We start from the raw sequence: 10,328 nt of genomic DNA on the forward strand, positions 1-10,328 counted from the left end.
TCCACTCACATCAGCCCCAACAGCTTCTTTTTCAGCAGCATACTAGCTGCTCATCTCATCAAAGACAACATCCCTGCTTACCCTCAACTCACGTGTAGCAGGGTTATAACACCTGTATCCCTTTTGCTCAAGGGAGTATCCAATAAACACACATTTTTCAGCTTTTGGATCTAGCTTAGTTCTCAGCTCATCTGGCACATGCACATATGCGATGCATTTAGATGAGACAAATTTGGTTTTCTGCCAGTAAACCTCTCCTCTGGAGTTACATCATGTATGGCTGCAGTTGGAGTCCTGTTCATGATGTATACTGCTGTAGAAACAGCCTCAGCCCAATATCAATGCGGCATATTCTTCTCTTCCATCAATGCTCGCGCAATCTCTGCAATGTGCCTATTTTTCCGCTCAGCAACTCCATTTTGCTGCGGAGTGTATCTACATGTAAACTATCTCTGAATACCATTCTTCTTCAAAAATTCAGAGAACTCATTGGAGAAGTACTCTCCCCCTCCATCTGACCTTAGGCACTTTACATATTTTCCTGTTTGCTTTTCAACCAAAACTCTGAAATTCTGAAAGTGAGTGAACACCTCACTCTTCTCCTTCATGAAATATACCCACATTTTCCTTGTGTGGTCATCAATGAAAGTCACATAATACCTGCAGCCTCCCATAGATATGGTCTTCGTAGGACCCCATACATCTGAATGCACAACATCTAGTGCATTTCTGCTCACATATCTGTTACGTGGAAACACATGCTTTGTTTGCTTCCCAAATTGGCATGCTTCACATATTTTCTGCATACCTTCCACTTTAAATTTTGGCAACCCTGTCACAATTCCTTTTGTCTGCATAGACTTCAATCTCTGCACATTTACATGTCCAATCCTTTTATGCCAAATGTCTGTGTCTGCAACAATTCCTGAACCATTTGCAAATATCGCAGCACTCATTTCAGGCATGTCTACATTCAACGTAAACATTCTGCCCACCCTGTTGCCTTTTGCAACCAACCTGCACTTGTCTTTGAAATCTTCAACATAATACTAATCAGGGTTAAACCGGACCTGTAAACCCTACTCAATCATCTGGCCAACTGAAACCAGATTCTTTGTTATGTTCGGTACATGAAGTACATCTGCAAGGTACTTCACTTTGCCATCCTGCATAGACAATGGCACATCTCCAACGTGGGCAATTGGATGAGCAGTGTCATCCCCTGTTTTCACAAAACCTGGTCTTTCCGGGTTTTTCATCTCCTTGAACCACTCCCCATGACTCGTCATGTGGTTCAAAGTGCCTGAATCCACATACCATACATTATCTTTTTGTGCTGCATCAACATTTTCAGACATGGCATTCACGACATGTTGCATAACAAACAACCTTTCATTATCCTCATTATTTCTGCTTGAGGATGCATAGTTGTTTTGCTGCACTTTTCCATTTTGCATGTCAGCCTGCTTCTTATAACATTCTGCCTGCACATGTCTAGGCTTACCACAACGTGCATCATTATATTGCCTTTGCCAATTTCCACGGCCTCTTTGACTCCCCCTGCCTCTGAATTTGCCTCTTCCACGTGCGTGTTGTTGTTGTTGTTGTTGATTCTGGGACTGTTGTTGTTGCTGCTGCTGCTGGCCATAATTCTGATTACCTGTTTGGCCACCTCCTTGACCGCGTCCACGGCCTCCTCTACCTCGTCCTCTTCTTGAACTTGTGTAGAAGGCCTGTTGCTCTGAACTGTTTTTGCTTTGTGAAGACTGTTGGTCTTCACCCAAGCTCTTCTCTTCGATAATCAGCATAGACACCAAATCTGTAAAGTTGGGAATGTTTTCCCGAGTCTGAATAGACGTCTTGAACACCTTGTATTGTGGCCCGAGACCACGTAGACAGACTTCCACCTTGTCATCATCATCTACTGACACACCAATAGATGCAAGGGATTCCACAATACCCTTTATCTTCAACGCATAGTCATTCACAGACATGCTCTTTTTCTCCACAGTATGAAGTTCATTCTTCAACTGTATCTTGCGTGCCTTGGTATTTGTTTCATAAAGCTTTACCAAGGTGTCCCACACCTCCTTGGGGGACTTGGCATCCTGAATGTGCCCAATCATGGTGTCCTGTATACTAATGGAGAGCCAATACATAACCTTCCTGGCTCCTTGGTTCCAGTCTTTAAATTCTTTCACATCTGCAGTAGTCGGATTTATATCCGGTATCTCTGGTGCCTCTTCATGCTCACCTTCTATGTATTCCCAATAGCCTTTTCCCATCAGGAAATTCGTCAACCTAAACCTCCAAGCATGGAAGTTATTCTTATCAAGATTCTCAGTACAATCTGAGTTATCCCATCATTTGACATCTTGCCAAACACACAATTTTACCAGAAACAGCACTAGTTTTTTCTGCACAAACTGCTGATTTTTCTGCAGCAATACTATAGTACTCTCAAATGTCATAACCAGTGACTTCAATGTGCATACATACACCCAATGGCAACTGTAGACCTCTTTGCAGCACCCACAGTGTCTGCACAGTCAATCTGTCTTCCTGCAGTTCTTAAAATAGAGTTCTGCAGAGAATCGACGACTTACCCGCAGTGCTCGAAATCGCCTGCTTTCTGAAAAACGGAGGTCCAGACGCGCCCGAAACGCGTTTTCGCCCCAGAAAATTTTGTCCAATAGGACTTTATAGTTGCCCTATAGCTTTACTCCCGCAAAGAAAGCTCCTCAATCAGAGATCGTTGCCGGTGCCTCCCGTAGAGCTCCCGACAAGGGTGTAGTCACCAACACAAATAGGGAAGAGTAGTTGACGCTCTTACCCTCGTACCGCTTCCTGTGGTTCTCTTGCTTGCAGCTCATCCCTTAGCACAAACCAGGCTCTGATACCATGAAAAGATGCAGGGGGGAAAAGAGCTTGAGCTCTTGCAAGCACACACACACACTCACAAAACCCTAATAGAGAACACACAAGGTGAGAGGCTGAAATCTTCTTCTTCTTCACTCAACACTCAACACACCATATACAAGAATAAGAGTACACATAATATGAAAGGTACTCAACCAATACATACACGGGTTCTCTATAGTGTGAACCCGACTAAATGAGCTGGCGCTATAACTATGCCAGTCTTTGGAATGGCTGTTACACAGCCTGTCATCCCACTGGCCGCATATCTCCCATGATCTCACCAACCATGCCAGTGGTGTAAGTGTGGGGCCTATCCCCCAGGCGGGTCATCAGTGTCCACCACCTCACTAGATGAGCTCGATATCTCAACACATAGCAGGTTGCTTCCACTGGAGGAACCTATGGTCATCCAGACGCACTTTGTTCGTGAACAGATCGTTGCTGATGACATCTTGCTAGAGTTTTGTTCGACGGAGGACAGTACGGTGGACCTCTTCACGAAGTCGCTCTCTCAAGATTTGCTTTTGCTCAGGCGGCACCCCAGCTCCATGTGGCTGGTTTCATAGCTAGGAGCTAAGAGGGGGTGTTAGAAGTCATCTCCTATCTAGATTTATACACCAGGGCCTTTGTTGTGGGTGTGCCTGCCCTTATGAGGTGTTTTATCATTTTTCCTCACTCCCCACATTTTTTCCATTTTTTTGTGGCTTGGGAGGCAACCCATTTGCTGGCCGACTGCTGAACTGGTCCACGACTCCATGCCAGAGATAGTTGACTGCTGGTTGATGATCTGGCCGACTGGATGTGATGCTGGTCGTGGAGTTCTCAGGGCCAGTCGGTTGCCTATAGCAGGCCGACTGCTGCTATGGGGGCATATAAATAGGCCCTCAGTCCCATACCACTCATTGTATCATATTCGGGATCTTCTTGTGTATATCAGAGCAGAGTTACATGCCTACATCTCTCTCTCTCTCTTGTGCTGTTTTTTTGCATGCGTTTTTTGCTCTTGTGTTCCCAGATCTCGTCATCATCTCCGCTGCGTATTCTGATAACCTTGTCCTTCTTATATATTTAGCTAACCTCTACACCCTAAACCCTTTCTATTAATTGTACATCCTTGATTGCATGCTCAGGTGCTATAGGAGTTTTTTTTTCCATGCTACTAGTATGCATAAAGGGCTCTATGCATAAAAAGGAATCTATGCATAAAGAGGCATCTATGCATAGAGATATTATGTATAAAACACCTATTTGCATGCATATTAGAGAACTACTTTCTCAGTAATCACATATACCCGAGCTGAACTATCAATGTAACTTATCAATCCAACTTTAGAGCATGAACTGCTTTCTCAGTAATCACACATACTCGAGCTCCACTATCAATGTAAAATTTGCTTATCTTTCTACCATGGATTGAGACATCTACCACACAGGAAATACATCTGACACCTTGCTCAACTGAACCACACTTGCTTCATGCACTCTAACCTTCACCTTGCTTCATGCACTCTAACCTTCACACTTGCTTCATGCACTCTAACCTTCACCTTGCTGATGCTAGCAGTTGTCCATAGGTAATGTCAGCCTTCTTGTGCTTTACATCTGCCAACAGACTATATGGTATTTGGCCTTCTCCTAGCTGAAAATATCCCATCCCAATCTTCCTTCTCCTGGCCCTAGCCTTTCCTGTTTTCTACATTCCCCTCAATCCATGGGAGATTTCCCTTTCTTTGATCTCTTCTTGGCTCTTTCTTCCCTATTTACCACTTCAAATTGTGACCTTTGCATCCTTGTCATTTTTTATTGCTATCAGGGGACTCTCCTACTGGTTATAGGAAGGTGTACCAGTCCTTATGACTCATCATGTGTCAAGAACCTCTAATGTCAATGATCCAATGAATCATCGACAATGAATCCTTATGACTCATCATGTGCCGAGAAGCTCTAATGTCGATGATCTAATGAATCATGAGGTGATTTAGGAAGCATGTACCAATCCTTATGACTCATTATGTGTCGAGAAGCTCCAATGGCGAAGATCCATGAATTTGGCACAACTTCCAAGTCGATCTCAAGGATCACCTAGACACTTGTAATAACCAGAGGACAAGGTGTCCCAAAAGATCTCCTTATACCCTAGACTACAGTCAATCAACATACACTTACATGCATCCTACATTGGAACGACATACTCTTGATTTTTTCAAAACCATGCTCCCCTTTTGATGGATAATTGTGTGGCATCTACTTAATGCCTTTGTCTTCATGTGGGTGAGGGATTTCGATCCCATTAGTTCTCATTTTCTTTTTGAAGAACCATGACATGCTTGTCTTCCTAGTTATTATGATCCATGCATATGCTTTGTGAGGGACGACATCTCAAGGGTTCTTTCTGTTGGAAATCAATGCTCCATCCTTTTCAATGTGATCGTGTGGGTGGTGGGTTTGTTCTATTTTGTGAGGTCCTCTTTATGAGTAGCCGTTGTATTGAGCACCTGAACGCTTGACAATGCCGAGTTTAGACACTGGGCACATGTTTGTCATAGGTGGTCAGATGGTTAGGAAATGACTTCTATAACCTTAGCACCATGCCATGTCGGGTATTGGATATAAAGTGTTTAGAGGGAAAGGGACTGAGGATGTCAGCCAATTTCTGTAGGTTAGAACCCACTTGATGAGACCATGTCAGGTATTGGATATATGAAGTGTTTAGAGGGAAAAGGACTGAGGATGTCAACCAATTTCTCAATAGGATTGAGCTGGTAGCTTTAAGTAGTAACATAGATGAGGATGCATACAAGGTGAAGATGGTGAGTGTGATATTGGAAGGACTAGCTAAGGAATGGTATGAGGATGTTGTTTATAGATGCTAAAAACGGGGATTGGGATAGGTTAAAAGAGGCATTGAGGAGGAAATATGGGAAGGTAGATAGTCGTAAAGATTGATGGAGGGAGCTAGGTAAGTTGGAGAGGATGAAGAGATGCCAGCCTTTTCGGGAAGGTTTGCAGATGTTTGGAGAAGGATAATCAGAGCCTTGGGGGAGAACCTAGTACCACTAAACTTCTTGAAAAAGGATAGGTTTATTGGTGTATTGCATGGTAGTATTAAAGAAAAGGTGAAGTTAAAGGATTGCAACACATTTGCTGAAGATGTAAGGATAGAAACTGAGCAATGGAGAAAGAAGATGAAAAAGCTAGAGCTAACAAGGAAGGAAAGAGAAGCTGGTATGTAAATCAAATAGGAGTAGGTACAACATGGTCCTATAGTGGATCCTCCACCTCTTGACCTGCATTTGGAAAGGAGAGTTCTAGTGGAATCTCCAAGGTTAATGGAATCAAATAGGGCTCAACATGGATTACATCAGGAGATCTAGAGACTTACTGAATAGACTGGCAATCTTAACCTTGTTATTCAAGGGATTCAGAATCAAGTGGGAAGGCCACAAGGATAGACATAGCCAAGAAATAGATTGGAACAAGTACAATGTTTCAATCATGGAGAGAGAGGACACATAGCACCTTAGTGTTTTCAACCTAGAATGGAGCCAGGTGGGATATACCCAGTGATTCAGAGATAGAAAGGGGATAGACCTTTGGACCATAAAATTGGGGAAATGGGAATTAGGTGCCAATACAGGATCAAGCTCATGCTCCCTTGGGAAATGTGAGCATTTTGGAGGCTATGCTGGAGGAGACAGATGGGGTTCATGTGATGGCCACCAATAAAATGACAAGGATGCAAAGGTCACAATTTGAAGTGGTAAATAGGGAAGAAAGAGCCAAGAAGAAATCAAAGAAAGGGAAATCTCCCACAGATTGAGGGGAACGTAGAAAACTAGAAAGGCTAGGGCTAGGAGAAGGAAGATTGGGATGGGATATTTTCAGCTAGGAGAAGGCCAAATACCATATAGTCTGTTGTGGTAGATGTAAAGCACAAGAAGGCTGACATTACCTATGGACAACTGCTAGCATCAGAATGGTGAAGGTTAGAGTGCATGAAGCAAGTGTGGTTCAGTTGAGTAAGGTGTCAGATGTATTTCCTATGTGGTAGATGTCTCAATCCATGGTAGAAAGATAAGCAAATTTTACATTGATAGTGGAGCTCGAGTATGTGTGATTACTGAGAAAGCAGTTCATGTCCTAAAGTTGGATTGATAGGTTACGTTGATAGTTCAGCTCGGGTATATGTGATTACTGAGAAAGTAGTTCTCTAATATGCATGCAAATAGGTGTTTTATACATAATATCTCTATGCATAGATACCTCTTTATGCATAGATTCCTTTTAATGCATAGAGCCCTTTATGCATACTAGTAGCATGAAAAAACAAAACTCCTATAGCACCTGAGCATGCAATCAAGGATGTACAATTAATAGAAAGGGTTTAGGGTGTAGAGGTTAGCTAAATATATAAGAAGGACAAGGTGTTGGACCAAAAAAAGAAGAAGACCTACAAACGTTGTCGTGCCACAGCACGTCTATGGTGTGAAACCATGCATGTGAGGCTATTAAATGCAAATCCAGATGCATGGATTAAGTGCCTGTGTACATATGGGATGTATGGCGTGTGGAGGGTTTTGCTTTTAAGGGCGTCGCCAGGTGTTAAGGGTTGACGGTATTGGCTTGAGCTTGTCCGGGTGAGAGGTCAGATGATGGAGATGATGTCAGCTGCTCAGATGTCTGGATATGTGTATGCGTCTCCAAGGATAAGCGGCCACTCGAGGTTGTATTGAAGTGTGTGTGGAGCATGAAGGCAATAATAGAAAGGGAGCCATGAGCCTTTGCATTGGTGTGAAAGTAATATAGTGGCCATTTTTCAAAATAAAGAAAGAATAAAAAGGAGGATGAACGTCGCCAGCTGGTAATGTTGGCGTGGAGCGTTGAGGGGCTGCCAACGCATGCTTCTGGAAGCTGGTCGGCGCAACTAGATTGCGTGTGGGAGCCGCCGCCGAAGGGTTGGGGGTGTGCAGCCAAGAGTGTGTGTAGTGGGGAGGTTCTGGGAGGGACGTAGCCGCAGCCATCTGCAGAGGAAGGCCTGACGAAGGACGTTGACTGTGAAGGGGAAGCCACCTGACAGAGAGCAGCTTGGACATCAGGACAGAGCCGAGGGGTGCAAGAACGAAGGAGGCCGCTGGGCACGTAAAAATCGCCTGTGGTGAGGGTGCAGCAGAAGTGAAGAGCCGGTGGGGTGCAAAAAGGGAAGATAGCCGCTGGGCACTGTTCACCGTGTGAAGAGCTGGAGGTTCTGGGGCGTGTGCAGCTGACGGGTTGGAAGGCTAGCGACTGTGGGTCAGGAGCGCAGCCGAGATACTAGCGTGACTGCCAGCACAACACTTAGGTGGTGGTGTCACAAGGATGCATGCGAATAAGTTGAGATTTTGGGGCTACTGGTAGAGATGTGAACTTGCAAGCAACAGGAAGGAGAAGGGTCACCTTTGGAGCTGGGCGACGAGGAGAGAAGGAAGCCGACTGTGTGAGGTTGGCAATAGGTGGGCAACAACGACAGGCTCAGACTGTTTTGGACCGCCTATGGAGGATAAAGATGGAGAGCTGCAGCATGTCTTGAGGTCATAATAAACTGTTGTTTTTCTTTGGGTTTTGGGATTTGTGAAGACATGGCATATGTCATGCCTATGTTGGCTATGATGTATGTGTGTTGCCTAAGTGTGGTATGTCATGACAGCAGGCTATGATGATTTTAGTTTTGGTTGTAGATATGTGAACAAGGTGCCTTGATGGTTTTTGGTGAAGCCTATTTGTAATTGGTATTTGATTTATGATGGTCTTGAGCTTTTGCTGGTGATGCCCCTTGAAGTTCAACCACTTACTCTCACAGCCAGAAGCCTCGCGCTTTCCTAACGACACCGCCCACGTCACGACAGCTTTGGTGAACCCGACGTGAAACCGCTGGGGTGAGAGTACGTAGAGATGGCTAGCAAAATGGAGCATTTATATGCAGAGATGAAAGAGCTTGAAGAGCGGTTCAGGAAGATTGAAGAAGAAAAGCGAAATCAGGAAGCGGTGGAAATTGCGGTGCAATTGGTATATGACAGGGTCAATATATTTGATGGTTACGATCCAGAAAGCTATCTAAGGTGTTACGAGACAGAGATGAAGAATCAAGGGGTTCCAGAAAACATGATGATTACATCTTTTGCATACCTTATAAGTCCTGATTTAAAAGATGAAGTGCTGGAACTAGCAGAGTATCACTCCAAACGATGGAGTGATTTTGCAGATGCACTTATTTATGCGAGTTCCAGGTATAATGTGAGCTGTGATAGTGTTCCAGCAACAATCAGAGCCAATTTAGAAGCGGTTGTCGATGCATGTCTTATGGAGGATAATCAATTGCTATTCAAGGCTGATACAGAAATTGTGGAGGCTGTTTATGCTAAATTGGGATTGCAAAAAGCCATTAGTGAGCAACAAGGCCTTCACAGTGCAAAAAGGGATGCTTTGCTACAGCCTCATAAAGATGCAATGGGTGAACTCTGCAAGTATAATCTGTCTTCCTTGTTTGAGGGTGCAGACATACAGGGTCCTATGATCATACCAAATGATGTGTGTATGCCTATGCTTGAGGAGACACTTGATTCAGAGAGCTTCAGGACAGGTGCTCAAGACCCAGTACACGAGGAAGAGGACATTGCTAATAGTTTCCTCTTGGGCTGTGAAGCATGTAAGCTGTGTAAACTTGAGAATTCTCATGACGAAAGTGCTCATTTGAAGGGTATTCCTCAGGTGTCGTATCATATGTGTGAAGAACAGCAGGAACCAATGCTTCTTGCTGAAAGCATGATTGCAGAGTTTGAAGATCTAAGACAAGAAGAAGATGCTATCATTACTGCATTCTTATCTGGTTATGATGCTTATAAGCAGGATGATGTACATGAATATGCAGACGGGCCACAAGTATGTGTGATTGATTTAGAGGGGGTGAGTGATATGGGTGATTCCAACAGTGATGTTGCTTCTGAAGCTGGTTGCCAAGGTTCTTTGGATTTGGGTTATTCCGGAATGCTAACTGGGTGTTCCAACAATAAACAGGGTGATGCTATGTCATCAGTGTCAGGGTTACTTTGCAACCACATTTGTGAGCAACAATCTCGAGCTTGGAAGCCTGTTTATGATGATGATTTGGAGAGGGAAATTGAATCTGTCTTTTTGGATCATACAGGGTTCAATGACATACAGATTCAAGGGTACTCGGGTGAGGGACCCATAATTCTAAGCCCATCTGCAGACAGGTATCAAGAAATACTGGGAGATAACATGCAGGATATGCAAAGTGTGGTCAGAGAGCCTCATGAGGCTGCATATGAGCAACCAAATGGATATAGCTATGGGGGTATGAATGTTCATGATAATCAACATGTGGGATTGCAAGATGATAATGGCTTCAA

This window comes from Cibotium barometz, chromosome 43 (genome assembly GCF_041138505.1).
Source record: "Cibotium barometz isolate CiBa-2024 chromosome 43, ASM4113850v1, whole genome shotgun sequence".
NCBI classification, from domain to species: Eukaryota; Viridiplantae; Streptophyta; class Polypodiopsida; order Cyatheales; family Cibotiaceae; genus Cibotium; species Cibotium barometz.